The sequence below is a fragment of the Hylaeus anthracinus genome, unplaced genomic scaffold (genome assembly GCF_026225885.1).
Source record: "Hylaeus anthracinus isolate JK02 unplaced genomic scaffold, UHH_iyHylAnth1.0_haploid 11386, whole genome shotgun sequence".
Taxonomy (NCBI): domain Eukaryota; kingdom Metazoa; phylum Arthropoda; class Insecta; order Hymenoptera; family Colletidae; genus Hylaeus; species Hylaeus anthracinus.
Genome location: NW_026533863.1, coordinates 5,014 through 20,211, shown reverse-complemented (window position 1 = coordinate 20,211; position 15,198 = coordinate 5,014). Strand labels below are relative to the sequence as shown.

At 32.1% G+C, this 15,198-nt stretch overlaps 2 long non-coding RNA genes across 2 annotated transcripts; one reads left to right on the top strand and one right to left on the bottom strand.

Annotated features, from left to right (window-relative positions):
• Positions 1-4,848: 4,848 nt before the first annotated feature.
• Positions 4,849-8,983, bottom strand: LOC128896541 (uncharacterized). The gene is made up of 4 exons (XR_008462016.1): positions 8,374-8,983; positions 8,110-8,261; positions 7,140-7,710; positions 4,849-7,068 (listed from the first exon to the last, which is right to left on the bottom strand). It is a non-coding gene; the product is annotated as an uncharacterized LOC128896541 (long non-coding RNA).
• A 487-nt stretch (positions 8,984-9,470) lies between these two features.
• LOC128896542 (uncharacterized) lies at positions 9,471-12,521 on the top strand. Its single transcript, XR_008462017.1, has 3 exons — positions 9,471-9,899; positions 11,330-11,564; positions 12,207-12,521. It is a non-coding gene; the product is annotated as an uncharacterized LOC128896542 (long non-coding RNA).
• Positions 12,522-15,198: the final 2,677 nt, after the last annotated feature.

Genomic DNA, 15,198 nt, shown 5'->3' with positions numbered 1-15,198 from the left:
ACTGAACTTTAAATTGTGTTATATAGTGTCGCCTTTGCACTTTGCTGAAAAACACCTTCATGTACTGCCAGCTCATTTCGATTTCACTTCTTTTTCTACTTTCTTGTAGTTTTTTATGGAGATCTTCTATTTTTTTGTGATTACTCCTTTTCGTCCTCCACTTTTTCATGTACTTGGCGTAATTCTTTTACTTTTTTCAAGTTTTTTATGGGGATCTCACTTCTTTTTAAAAAGATAATTTGTATCGTGAATGACTTCAAATAATAGAAAATGAAAGATCAGTTTGAATCCTTTAAGCTTTCAAAAGTATGCGGAACGGATAGGAGGAAATTTCATTGCAAGAAATTTATTAAAGAAAAAATGTAATCACTTTATGTGTAACATTTAAATGCAACAAGACTTTCTGTCATGTGTCGTGGGTACTTTTGAGAAAGTAAGGGACTAAGTCTGACTTCTCTTTTTCTATATTATTGTAATACAATAAATTATGTGTTACAAATGGTGGATCTGTGTTCATTTTCTCATTATTTAAATTTCTTGCAACAAAACTTTCTGGCATGCATTGTGTGTACTTTTGAAAATTCTAACGACTGGAACTGATATTGCAATACGATTAATTGTGCGTTACAAATAGTGAATTTCTTTTTTCATTTCTCACTTTATCTTTAACATTCGAATTTCTTGCAACAAGACTTTCTGCCACGCGTTCTGCGTACTTCTGAACTTTATTCTAATACAATAAAAAAAATTGCAGGTATATATAATTATTTATAAATTGAACGAATAAGTGTTTATAATTAATAAATTATATATATATGAAATATATATATATTCACTTTCGTTATCCCCTCTCCCTTTATTTTACCAATTAAAAAAACCATTTAATTATTTAGACATCTTATGTAGAGTTTACAGACATATCAATTTTATTTATATAAATTTAGAATAGATTCTATATAATAAATGATTTGTAAAAAGAAGTGAGATCCTATAAAAAACTTCAAACAAGTAAAAAAATTACGCCGAGTACATGAAAAAGTGGAGGACTCAAGGAAGTATCATTGAAAAATAGAAGATCCCCATAGGAAACTACAAGAAAATAGAAAAAGATGTAAAATCGAAATCAGCTACCCGTACATGAAGGTGCTTTCCAGCAAAGTGCAAAGGCGACACTGTTTTACCACAATGAAAAATTCGGTGGTTTCCAACTATGCGCAGTTAAACAAGTCATGTAAAGTGACTGCTCCACACTTTAGCGGTGACATGAAGAAGCTAAACAGCGTATTATCCACAAACTGAGACTGTTTAACAATTTGCCTTGATGTCCGCGGCCTGGAAGTCAAATGCTTGGCGTGGACAGGCAAGGCATTCTTAGATTATCTATACCCATACTTTCTCTCTCATAGACTTTCAGATAATTTGTCAATTTAAAACTCTGACAATATTATGAGTACACTTTCATTGTTTTGCGTTTTAAAATAATTCTTATTTATCGACACCTTGACCTTGCCTGGCCACGCCAAGCATTTGACTTCCAGGGCGCGGTAATCTAGGCAAATCATCTGGTAGCTTATTTCGATTTCACATCTTTTTCTATTTTCTTGTAGTTTTTTATGGGGATCTTCTATTTTTCAATGGTCCTTGAGTCCTTCACTTTTTCATGTACTTGGCGTAATTTTTTTACTTTTTTGAAGTTTGGCTAAAGATTGACGACAGGAAAATCATACGAGAAATACCCCTTCTGACAGATTCATAACATGATGTTACGATATGTCAGTTGTACGTGTACTGATTTAATTGATTTTGGTTTTATTCGAAAGCTTACATGCGATTTACATAAGAAAAATGCCTTTAAATTTAGAAAATATTGCAGGCGTGTTGAGATATTCATGAAAGAAGTTTCAGGTTAGGTTGAAATGGACCATCTCTCCTGTAAAAGATACGTGGTAGCTCCAACGCCAGGTATATATACGCGGTAACGGATAATTTTTCACGTACTTGGCGCCGAGACGCTACCGCGTCTCTAGATACTTGATTATGTTTTTTGCTTGTTTTGTTAGAAACGAAGTTATGATGTGATAATGTAAAAATCTCATAGTGTCCGAATATTACAGTTACTCATTGTACATATGTACCTATAATTAGACTTCCTTTAGAAAACACAACACAGAGCTGATAACTACTAATAATACAAAGTATAATAAAATATGTGTAACACCGTCGCGTCTGGACTTACTTAAACAATTTGATTTGCTACATAAAATTTGTACATGAAATTCCTGTAATTTCTTATTTGACGTAAGAATGCGTCATCCGTAATCAACGGTAGTTTTCGATTTAACGCAAAAATAGGTCATCAAATAATGTATAATATTATATAATCGTCACATTTACATATGTGTATTGTTTATATAATTGTAGACTGTTTAAATTAGCTGCGCAATGTATGAATGTGAAGTTGAGCAAATCAGACGAGTGCGGATTAGGGATGGCGTGAAAAATCACTAACAATGATTTTTCACCGTGATCACACAATCACGGTCGCAGTCGTGATTAAACTTCGATCACGACCGTGATCCGAAAGATAGCGTTTCAGAAGCGGTTTATGTTGATTATTATCGTTAGTGTATCACTGTCTCCCCTTAGCGGAAATTCAAGAAACTACAAATGAGTCAAATTTAAATTGTATTAAAATTATATTAACATTGCTTTTAGACCATATTATAATACATATATAACCTAAGAACAACATAATTCGTGAAAAGTGAAAAGAATGTTCTCAATCAATTAGAAGCGATCACGAAAAATCACGAATCACTGTCAAAAATTATCGTGATTAAGAATGAACATGATAGAATCACGAGTGATTCAAAAGTAGCAGTTCACGCCATCTCTAGTGCGGATGAGAGAGAGGGAGAGAGTGTTTATAAACAGGCGAAATGCCGAGCAATGGCAGAAGAATTCGGAAGATTGTAGAAGATTGCGGAAGAATATAGAACGAAAGAGAACGAGAGAGAAATAAAGTCGGTTGTAAAAGTACGTAGTTTGAAAAGTGTTTTCCTATACGGCGTCCCGATTAATGTATATGTACAACATAATAATTCTAATTGCATTCAAATATACTACATGTATGCACGGTTGACACCTCATAAACTCATTCACTATGACAGGAGTTCACATAATTCCGGAGACGCTTCGAATCGTTGGTATCAAAATCCGTCCTGTTCGACGGAACGGAGATCCACGAACTGCCATCCGAACTGAAATGTGAGACCTTTTACACATACTAACATACCACTGGTATCGGTGAGATCGACCACGAACTTTTTCGTCTCTATTCCGTCACGATCTCGCCCAGAAAGATCAGGGCTTTAGCCAATAGGAGCTAAGGCCGTTCGTCGATCGTCGAGTCTCGGAATCGCTCGGCAGGACTCGTCGGCCCGAATTGTAATATGGATGCCGCCAATGCCGCTCGTTCATTTCAAACCTGTATAATCTGTCAGTTTGTATTTGTGACATTTGAATCCGCAAATTGAATAATTATTTTGCTATTTAAAGACTACGTGTAGTGGATTTCTGTTTTCATTTCTCACTTTATCTTTAATATTTAAATTTCATGCAACAAGACTTTTTGGTATGCGTTTTTGTGTACTTCTTAATTTTATTCTAATAGAATAAATTATGCGTTAGAAATAGTGGATTTCTTTTTTCATTTCTCACTTCATCTTTAACATTTAAATTTCATGTAACAAAACTTTCTGCCTTGTGTTGTGTGTACTTTTAAAACTCTAAGGATTGTAACTGATATTGCAATAAAATGAATTGTGCGTTACAAATAGTGGATCCCTTTTTTAATTTTCTCACTTTATCTTTAATATTTAAATTTCTTGCAACAAGAGTTTCTGCAATGGATTCTGAGTACTTCTGAATTTTATTCGAATACAATAAATTGTGTGCAACAAATAGTGAACCACTTTTTTCATATCTCACTTTATCATAGACATTTAATTTTCTTCCAACAAGAATTTCTGCCACGCATTCTACGTACTTCTGAACTGAATCCATTGTATTGCATTTTACAATATTTCTAAGGTCATTCGTCGACACTACTCTACTCCCTCAAACTTTCAGATAATTTGTCAGTTGAAAACTGTTACAATATAAGTACACTTTTATTATTTAACATTTTAAAATGATTCTTATTCATTGACACCTTGACCTTGCCTGGCAACACTAAGCATTTGACTTCCAGGCCGCGGACATCTAGGCAAATTTCTAAACAGTCTCAGTTTGTGGCTGATATGCTATTTAACTTCATTTCGCTGCCAAAGTGCGGAGCAGTCAGTTCACATGAGTTGTCATTAGCATCTGAACATCAGCACTGCTGAACACAGCATTTTAGCTGGGCATAGTTGGAAAGCACTGAACTTTAAATTGTGTTATATAGTGTCGCCTTTGCACTTTGCTGGAAAGCACCTTCATGTACTGCCAGCTCATTTCGATTTCACTTCTTTTTCTACTTTCTTGTAGTTTTTTATGGAGATCTTCTATTTTTTTGTGATTACTCCTTTTCATCCTCCACTTTTTCATGTACTTGGCGTAATTCTTTTACTTTTTTCAAGTTTTTAATGGGGATATTTATCTATATTAACTCTGTAGGTGTTTACTTTGTGCGTAGCCCATTTATTTATTTCACAATCGATTTTGAACATTTTGTTATAGTAGTGGAAAAGTTTGTTTACACTTGTAAACAAATTTACATTATCATACTTATTTATTAATAATTCCGCGACGTTGCTATGTTCCCAATTTTAAGGGAAACTATGATAGCACATTAAAGAATAATAATTATAATTTGATATTTTTAGTCCCTAAAGATGAGGAATTGCGAACAAAATAGATAGCCGCTATTCCTCGTAAGAATTAGACACCAACAAAATATTCTGCTGTCTGTATTTTGCAGAAACTGATATTATAAGATACGAGGGTATTCTATCTCTCAATGGTGTACTGCAGAATGTTTTGTTGAGATGTTCAAGGATTATAACGAATCGAGACCATCCATTTTTCCGAATTCCCCATTTTATTTTACAAAAAATGTGCTACCCCAGAGAAAAGACCCGGCAGAGCGTCAAGAAAAAATAAGGAAACAGCATGAAAATTTAATTGAGGAATTTCTTACGTCAGTTTTGATCAGTGATTTTTCAGAATTAGTTAAAACTTATGAAGAAAAGTTTGTAATTTCTAACTGTTGGAGTATCAAAATAATAAATTCAAGAATTTCTTTTTACGTACTTGTATGCAATGATAATTCTGAACTTTTGATATTTAATGCACAGATTGTAATCAATGACAGTATGAAATTACAAGTTTTTCAAAAAGATAAGGAATTATTACATAATGATTTAGAGTGGGTACTGCCTATTGATAAGAATTATGTGGATGGTCTCAACTTCAAAATATATTAAAAAGATACAAATAAGTACAGCATGCAGATTCTAACAGTGGTATATGTCTCATTGAAGAACATCTGGAGAAGTCTCTAGATGAACTCAAAAAGGCATATATTATTGCAGAATCAATGGATTTCACCCATGCAAAACATTTAAAATAATTAATAGATCAAATACAGCAAATAAAAAATAAAAACAATCAATATAATTCATGCACCATTATTATGGCTTTTTTCATGATATACTCAATCCTCAGCTGCATATAATTTATTAAGAAACTTTTTTATTTTACCGTATAAACGGTATTCACAACATATTTCATCTAATATAAATACAACAGCACACAATGATATTCAAAACGAATCTTATCTCATTAATATATCTTCAAATTTAACGGACAAAGAGAAAGTAGTAATTTTATTAATTGACGAAATATATATTAGTTCTAAATTACAGTATAGATCAAACAGAGTTACAGGTTGCGGTTTGAATTGTAATGGATTAGCAAAACCTATTTTAGCTTTCATGATAAGCTAAACTTTTGGAAATAGTTCAATTATTATCTGTTTTTAAGCGGTTATTACCGGAGATGAAATGATCTCAATTGTTTACAAAATTATAGAATCTATTCAGAAATGTGGTTTTGAAATAATATGCATTTTAACAGATAATCATAGAATGAACAGAAACATGTTCAATAAATTATTTGACAATGAAATAAGTTTTCCTAATCCTTCACAATCTAATAAAACCATTTTTCTTTCTTTTGACTTTGTTCATATAATGAGAAATATAAGAAATAACTGGTTAAATTAAAAAAATGTAGGTAAAATTTATTTTCCCCGACTTTTATATAAATGAACAAAGATTAGTTAAATTTAATGATCTACGTACGGTTTACGATTACGAAAAATATTTAATTATTAAAAAAGCTTATAAATTAAATTATAAATCATTGTTTCCTAATAATTTTGATAAGCAAAAATTTTAATTGTACAGATACTGGCCATTTTTTAGAAATATTTCGCAACTGGTAAGATATTGTGAATAATAAAAGTAGTGTTAAAGGTAACAGGAAAAGAAACGAATTTTGTAAACCGATTTTAAATGTTAATGATTTTAGATATGAATATTTAAAGAAATGTTTAACATGGTTAGATTCTTGGACAAATTTAGAAACAGATGGTCATTTAACATTAGATACTTTCAAAGCTTAACATCAAAGTACTAGAGTTCTTTTACTACTCATAGGGTACTGCTTTCAAAATTTTGACATACCTTATCTTTTAGCAGGAAAATTTTCAACTGAAAAATTAGAGAAACGATTTAGAAATTACAGACTTTTATCTGGTTGTAATTATCATGTTTCATACAATGAAGTAGTTCATGCAGAGAAAAATATTCGATTAAAACATGTATTTACGAAATCAGCAAGATTCTTTTCTTTTACTGAAATCAAAAACAGATGTGAAATTTGTGATAACGATAGTAATCTTCATGACCCTTCCATTGGCATGACTTGTTTTCTGGAAATCTTTGAAAGTGAATATTTATCCAATTGTGTTAATAATTCCATTAAAATTTACATATCTGGCTATAGGCTCCCATTCTATTGCTAAAAAATTAAATTATTAATTGTGGAGGATAAAGGTAAAACTGTTGGCTATAAATATTTGTATCACTTACATAGAGGAGGCCCTTCGGTTCTTACTGAAGAAGTAATTACTATATTTACTCATATGTATGCCATAATGGAAGCCATAATAAATTATACTAACTTGGAGTCGCAATTTCTACAATCTGGAAGTCATAAACATATTTTATATAAATTGACATATATTAGTATTTAGTCAGATATACATTATTTTGCATTTTCAGATTCATGTAACTGTGGTCAAGATTACCACAATATTTTGTTTAAATTATTATTGTTAAACTGACTGCTCCGCACTTTGGCGGTGAAATGAAGAAGCTAAATAGTGTATCAACCACAAACTGAGACTGTTTAGACATTTGCCTAGATGTCTGTGACCTGGAAGTCAAATACTTGGTGTGGCCAGGCAAAGCATTCTCAGATCATCAATACCCATACTTTCTCTCTTGCAGACTTTCATATAATTTGTCAGTTTAAAACTTTGACAATATCAGTACACTTTCATTATTTTGTGTTTTAAAATAATTCTTATTCATCAACACGACCTTGCTTGGCTTAGTAAATTCATGTTGTGCACACCGCATCATCTTATGTTTCAATTATCTGTAAATAACACATACAAACCATACTTTAATTGCAAATTAACATAGAGCTTAAAATAAAAATACATCAGTCTTTTCTTATAATAAGCATAAAGAGACCAGTTTCCATCCTTTAAATTTTCAAAAGTAGGCAGAACACATTGCAGAAAGTCTTGTTGCAAGAAATTTAAATATTAGTGAAGTAAAAAAATAAATGAAAAGATCCATTATTTCTAATGCACAATTTATTGTGTTAGAATAAAAAAAATTAGTCTAAGATGTTTATCAGTAAATTGAAATACTATTAATGAGAAATTAATCAAATTAATGACAAGCATTGAAATTGTTGTTGGTGTTTTTTAAAGGAATATTTGCAAAAAATTGTAAAATGTCAAAAGAGATATGTTGTCAGCATACTAACTTCACTAATATGGTGAGCTCTACATTGCAAGCGGTCGGCCATAATTTTTGTAATCTTATGGCTTTTGATTGACACTTCACAATTTTATCTCCGTCTATAACCTTCTCGGGACAACTTCCAAGCCTGGTGACTACCCTTCGTTTCTAGAAGTTCTACATAAAAGGTCTAAATTAAAATCAGGTTGCTAGTATGGATAAATATAAATTAAAAACAGTTTTCTGGTATGGATAAAGATATCTGGCAATTCAGATTTTGGCTACTTACCTTGTAATTAAAATTGATGAATCAATACTTTACAACTCTGGCTGTAATTTATTAAAATTGAAAACATTTTTCTGGTATAAAGAAATTAAAAAAGTACACACTTTAATTACAAAACAAGAATAATTCAATAGTGTAAAATATTTGACACTTCACAGGTTATGAATGAGCGACATGAGCGGCCGTCACGAGCGATTCCGAGAGTCGACGAATCGACGAACGGCCTTAGCTCCTATTGTGTTGACAAAAAATTCCTTGATGAAATAAAACCGGGAGAACGAGAACAAGCCGTTTTTGACAGTCTCATGACATGTATTACGATATCTCAGTTGTTCGTGGACCGATTTGATTGATTTTGGTTTTATTCGAAAACTTATATGCGATTTACATTAGAAAAATGCCTTTAAATTCAGAAAATATTGCAGGCGTGATGAGATATTAATGAAAGAAGTTTCAGGTTAGGTTGGAATGGACCATCTCTCCCGTAAAAGATACGTGGTAGCTCCAACGCCAGGTATACAGGGTGTCCCAAAAATGTTGTAACACCTTGAAAGGGGTGGTTCGGGAGGTGATTTGAAACAACTTTTTCCTTAGTGAAAATGTTATCTGAGGCTTCGTTAAGTAGATATTAACAAAAAACTCCGTCTGTCAAAAAACATACTGTTGGAGCGCTCGCGGTAGCGTATGAGCGCGGCCGCCTAGCGCGTAGCCTACTTTCAACCGGCATACTCGCGCTCTGATTGGTCGGGGTTTTCCCTTAATATCTCCCCAACGAAGCCTCGGACAACATTTTCGCTAAGGAAAAAGTTCTTTGAAATCACCTCCTGAACCATTCCTTTCAAGGTGTTACAACATTTTTGGGACACCCTGTATATACGGGGAAGCTTTATAATTTTTCATGTACTTGGTGTCGAGACGCTACCGCGTCTCTTGATTTCACATAGGAACACTATTCAATTCTTGTAAATAAGACAAATTGTGTATGTATGAGAAACGAAGAATTTAAATTACGCGCGACAAACTGATAGAGACCGTGAGCGCCCAGTTTAACCAGTTTCTCCCCACTCCGCGACACTCAGACCAATCGATACTTCCTTATCGACTGTGTACTCAGTCTTCTCGGCGGTCTCGAGCATTGCAGTTGTAAGTTGTGACACATTGTGTCATATTGTGTCGCAATAATATCTCGTAACTCCTCTTAAAGGAACTATAGTGAGAAAAACCGTTTGCTACTTCGGAATCTGTTAAAATACAACCGTTTCGTGAACTCAATCGTACATGTGCCATGGTAAAATCGCGTAGAATCGTGTCTATGGTTTCAAGTGGTGGATGATTTCGACCGAGAAAGTTTTACTTTCAGCAGCCTTCCCGTGTGTCCGTGTTCGTCCGGTATTCTTGCTTTTTCCCTCAATTTTGTGCAGACATGCGTTAGATATGTTTTAATCTGTCGGAAGCTTCATCTTGGAAAATATCTGTTCATTTCTCGGTGATGGATTAAGGATAACGTGTCCGTCAATCGTTGATTCCAGGTGAGTCCACTTGTTCCGTATTGATGAAGCGTCTTTTTATACTAGTATAACAACGAATGTGGTTGATTTGTTTACTTATTTATTTATTTAACCGAGTAGCAATCTTATTACAAACGTTACAACGAATGGAAAATAAACGTACGCGTACTATTGCAGCTACATACAGAAATTAACGAACCTAAATAAAAATATGTACTTTAGCAGATTTAGATTTACCGGGGTCTGACTTACTGGTGCTCATTAATTCATGTTTTATGAAATGCAGGTGTTATTTGTTAAGAAGATATATTTATTTTTAAAAAAATATTCCAAATGTTATTCAGACATAGAAAATTGAACGAAATAATATGTTGAAAAGTATGAAAGTCGCGAACGTCATTTTTAAGAAATGGAAAAAAGTAGAGGAACGTGATACATGTATACCAGTTTCGTGTAGGGAAAAATTGCTAATGACGAAATTTGTGAAAATATGAAACCATTTAGATACAAATTTCGCTTTTTCCTTCAATCTGGCAAGTGCACCTATGTTTGTAGATATTATGTTTTAATTAATGTGGAAAAAAAATTGGAAAATTAATTACACGAATCGTACCTGTTTTCAAGAATTCCAAATTTCTCCGAAACTCTGTAATGGTAGATAAATAATAAAAAGTCAAAGAATAAGGAGTTCTTGAGAACTAGTAATTGAAGCTTGGTTAATTTTATGGTAGATAAACCCTATGAATGGACAATTTGAAAGAATTGACGGAGCCACGAAAAAAATGAATAAAGTTAGAGAGCTTATCGGTATACTCGCTCAGCTTATTGTTAGTATCAGAATCTGTGTAAGGAAGGTTAGTTTTGAAATTTCGTGTTCGAAAAAGAGAGTGACTATGCTCGGTGACCTGAGGCAAGCGTTAAAACAAATTAGTATTTTATAGTATTTTCGAGCAATTGATGTGACGTGTACATCGATTTCAAATAATAAATGGCGTCAGCAAAATATCTTTTATACCCATATTTAAAAGACGTAAAATGTGACTATCAGGAGTGGATATCAATTTGTTTGAACGTTAAATGATACATAAAATCAATGTCTACGAGTTTATTCGATTATATGGGCTCATTTTTATTTATTCATTGTGAAATAATTCATTGAATTTTAATTTTTTGTTTTCTCTTGGTATTCGACATTTTTAGAATTTCTTAAAATTATTTGACAATTGTTTAGTCGAATACAGTTTCTTCTGTTAAGTGTTAAAGTAATAATTATTTATCGTTCGAAAAATTTAGTGTAAACGTAAATATCAATAAAGTTAAAGTTAAGAACGATTACGTCATCATAAATTCTATTTACGATGTCTGAACGAATGAATGAATAACCAAATACAAGCGAACTAATTAATACATATATTATTTCCCGCAATAATAGTAAATATTAATGTACCCAGGGCGAAAGGTGAAACTTGTAAACAAAATAATTGTGTAAGCGAACACAGTTTGTATTCGCGTGGACCACATGATAGATGAATGGCTAAATGAATAAATAATAAAATGACTGACAGGCGTTGAGGAAGATTGTACAAGATAATTGATGTAATATGTAATATCCTAAACGGATATCTTAGGGTTCCTAATAGAATTACGAAGATTGAAGGTCACTTCAGTTCTACTTAAAATTCATAAGTACGTACCAATTATTCTACTACTTTTAATTTACAATTTCAAGTTTAAAGTTTTTCTGATTTTCTTACATAACTAGAGGTTTAATTAAAATTTAAATGAACAATGTCTGTATTGTAAATCCATTAATATAAATTCTTTGATCGGTCTAATAAATACTCATTATTTATTTGATATATTTTTATAAATGTATAAAATAAAATAGTAGTTAGTTATAGTTTATTCTCTTTGCGGAGTAAATAAAATAAAATAGTATGCAAGTAGTGAATAAAACAAATAATAAATATTTATTAGACCAAGAACATTATAAATATTATAAATTATTTTATATATTTATTATTTTTATTATTTAACTCCTTATGCATATACTATTTTATTTTATACGAATTTATTTTTTGTATCATATGATATTAGACCAGACGTATTTTTTAATATAAGATTGCGTGCACTTTCAGTGAAAATTGATTACAGTTAGAACAAGAGGATAATGGAATGCTATAGTGAAATAAAAATATGTACTAGAGTATAATATATTCGATTATTATACAAAACAAAATATAAATTCGTATAAAATAAGGTAATAAACATACAAAATAAAATTAGTAGCGTAAACAGTTAATGATAAGGATAGTATATATTTATTAGGCCAACAAAAGAATTTATTTTGAAGAAAGCAAGACGTTACAACAAACATATGCACATGAACAAATGGCTATTAATAAGTTTTCATGAATACGTCTCGAGCTAGTTTTTAGTTAGAAATATCTGAGACTTTGTGACAAGCGATTACAAAATCGTTCTTGGCAGTTGTGTATTCTCTGTCAGCAGCTTTCGCATGTCATTAAGAGTTAAGGTTTAGTCAGGATTTTCAAAAAATCGATATTTTTGCATTTCCTTAAAGTATGATATTTTGAATATATTCTCTGCAAATTTCAAGTTAATTCAATGAACAGTTTTTGAGAAGCCATAAAGTTACTAAAGGCAATGATCCTTGATGTATTAAATGTAATCATATAATAATAATATATAATATATTATAATATATTATAATTTATATAAATGTTTTATATAATATATTATAGTTTATATAAATGTAATTATCTTTGGAATAGAAAATAATATACTTATGAACAATATGTATATTTTTGCAAATGGGATTAGGCCGAACATACATGACATAGTACTGTTTTTAACTTTGAAAAAGGAGGAGGTTACTCAATTTGACATATACAAATACATATACAAATACATATACAAACTGTTATGTAGGGGTGTGCGGGATGCCGGTCGGGACGGGAATTCCTCCCGGGATCGGGATGGAATCCCGAGAATTTCAAAACCCCGAATACATCCGGGATCCCGAAACCATTCGGGATTCCCGAGAATTTCGAGATCCCGTAAATGTTCGGGATTCCCGGAAATTCCGAAATCCTGTACATTCGGATTGCTGAAATTTTCAAGAATAACAACACTTTCGGAAATCTCAGATATTATTCTATATCCCGTACATTGTCGGGAATCCCGAACATTTTGCGGGATCTCGTGTATTCTCGGGAATCACGAATCAATCGGAATCCCGTATAAACTCGAGAATCCCGGACATTTTACGGAAATCCCGAATATTTTCGGGAATCCCGAATATTTTCGGGAATCCCGCACACCCCTACTGTTATGGTTTTGGTATTTAAGTGTCAAGTTAGATCCTTTGATTTGTATTTTATTAATACAGAATTGTAAAAGTAAAGATACGCTCTTTCACTCTCTTTCTCGTTGTTAACGTTCGCTCACAGCCACGTGTATATTCGTATTGAACTAAACGTTCGTTAGCGACTATTTTTGGGTATAACGGCTCGCGGTAAGGTCATACTCGTGTATGGTACATAACACACGTTACACACACAAAAGGAGAAAGCGCAACACTCTCAACACAAACACATATACATATATATATTTTATATCTGTTCACCGATTAAGCTATGTGAACCTGGCACCCGACTTTTCAAAAATGAATTTTTTTTTATAGAAAATAATAGTATTTAGTTTGTACTTGATTGTACCACAAATAGTTTCGTTTGTACCTTTATTAATTAATAATTAAAAAAAAATTAAAAAAATGTTTAGCACCCGACATTGAGATTTTTGAAATCTGTTTTTTCCCCATCCGTTTTTTAAAATCCGTTTCTTCTCATTCTTTAGAATCGTTTGTACCCGTTTATCCCGCCTTTAGTTTCGTTCGTACCTCAATAGTTTAAATTTTACAAACAATTTTTGATACGGTTCAATTATGAAATTTAACCTATTGAGGTACAAATGAAACGAAAGGCGGGAAAAACGGGTACAAACGATTCTAAAGAATGGGGAAAAACAGATTTTAACAATCTTGAAAATTGACGATGTCTACCCTTATGCATATCAACAATTGCTTGTAAAATTTAAACAATTGAGGTACGAATGAAACGAAAGGCTGGACAAATGTTTATAAACTATTCTACGGAATGGGGAAAAAACAGATTTCAAAAATCTCTATGTCGAGTGCTGACCATTTTTTTTATTTTTTTTATTTTTTTGGAATTTTTTTGAATTATTAATTGATGATGGTACAAACGAAACTATTGGTGATACAATCAAGTACAGGGTGTCACAAAATTATATGTCATGGCCACCATAGCGTGATCCTACACCTACGATTTGGTGGATATTTACATAAAAAACTTTCCCCAAAATTGACCTTGAAATTGAAAATCAAGGTCAAAAAACAAATTCTTTTTTTATTTGTTTAATCGTGTTTTACTGGTCATAACGATCAACTTTGTGAAAGAAACCATGGGTCGTATCTCAACCGTTCTCTTAAAAAATGATGTTGCATTTCTTATAATTTTTGCAGCTTCTTTATTTGTAAATTTTTACATTCAGCGCCAATATGTATGTAAATAGCATACTATTGACAAAGCAGCGGGGAGTTATGCGTTAATTCAGCAAATATAACTAAATGCTTCGTCTTGTGCAAGCACTTTATCCAAGTGGTTACGGTGCTCTTATTGCTGGTTTATTTTATTTACAAATAAAGAAGCTGCAAAAATGATAAGAAACATATCATTTTTTAAGATAACGGTTAGAGATTGGACCCATGGTTTCGTTCACAAAGTTGATCGTTATGACCAGTAAAACACGATTAAACAAAAAAAATTTGTTTCATTGATCTTGATTTTTAAGTTCGAGGTCGATTTTGCGGGAAGTTTTTTATGTCAATTTCCACTAAATCGTAGGTGTACAATCACACTATGGTGACTGTGACATATAATTTTGTGACACCCTGTACAAACGAAATACTATCATTTTCTATAAAAAAAAATTAATTTTTGAAAGGTCGGGTGCCAGGTTCACATAGCTCAGCGATTACGCCGAGATGACTTGACCAATCGGAATGAAATCTCTTACATCTTATAGAGCATGTCTTCTAGTTGGTCTCCTTATCAAGACATGTTGCGATTTGTCATTTTTTATCCGAGTTTTTTGTAAAAAAAATCCGAAAAATGTTGTATTGCTGATTACTCCGAGACGGATGGACCAATCGTATTGAAACTTCTTAGATCTAGTACATCACTGCCACTTGGTCCCGTAACAAAAAAAGAGCCTA